This window comes from Phalaenopsis equestris, unplaced genomic scaffold (genome assembly GCF_001263595.1).
Source record: "Phalaenopsis equestris unplaced genomic scaffold, ASM126359v1 Scaffold000087, whole genome shotgun sequence".
Taxonomy (NCBI): Eukaryota; Viridiplantae; Streptophyta; class Magnoliopsida; order Asparagales; family Orchidaceae; genus Phalaenopsis; species Phalaenopsis equestris.
Window position 1 is genome coordinate 573,738 of NW_018164529.1, and position 1,155 is coordinate 574,892.

The window sequence follows — 1,155 nt, forward strand, 5'->3', positions numbered from 1 at the left end:
GATATCAAGGTCTAGCAAAGATATCAAATCGTGAAATAAAATGAATTTTAGAAAAAGCTGTAAATCCCTATAAATTGGATAGGTCTGCTAGAATAGATACTGCATTATGGGTGTACAAAACTGCTTATATGACTCCTATTGGAATGTCACCATATAGACTTATTTTTGGAAAAACATGTTACTTACCAGTAAAATTGGAGCATAAAGCACTTTGGGCTATTAAGAAACGTAATTTTAATCTAAAAGATGTTGGTGAGAAAAGAGTATTGCAACTCAATGAACTTGAGGAGATTAGAAATGAAACATATGATAATGCAAAAATCTATAAAGAGAAAAAGTATTAAAAAGACGTTCGAACCTGGATAAGAAGTTCTATTATATAATTCAAGATTGAGATTATTTCCAAAAAAACTTAAATCCAGATGGTTAGGACCATTTAAAGTTATTAAATTTTATCATTATGGAACTATTGTTATTAAAGATCATAAAACTTCAAAGATATTTAATGTTAATGGGCATCGATTGAAACACTTTTATGAAGGTCACATGCCACAATTTAAAGAAATTTTAATGTTAAGTGATCCTGATTAAACAGTATTATGTCGGGTTAACGACGTTAAATCAAGCGCTTTGTGGAAAGCAACCCATATATATATTTTGTTTAACACGTGTTTTATATATTAGAAAATAATAATATTTTTGAATCCTACACAATTTTATATATCATAAATTAAGATAAATATTGGTATTGGAGGAAATTTTGTAATCAAATTGAACCCAAAAAATAAGAGATGCAATTTTGGCCTCTAGCGCTAATGACACCCTTCTACATGAGCCATGGCGTCGACAGTAGGGCTGTCAAAACGGCTCGTTGTTCGCGAACAACTCGTGTTCGACTCGTTAAGAAGCTTGTGTTCGGCTCTTTAATTTCGTTCTATAAGTTAACGAGCCAAACACGAACTAAGATGTGTTCGTTCGTGTTCGGCTCTTTTTGGCTCGACATACTACTCATCAAGTTTATATATATAAAGTAGTATTTTTAAAAAATCTAATTGACTACAAGGCTACAAAGATTTATAACCAATTAAAATATTGATTAAGAAAATAGAATAAAAATTATTAAATTAGATTCAAATGATGTTTTAATATAAATAA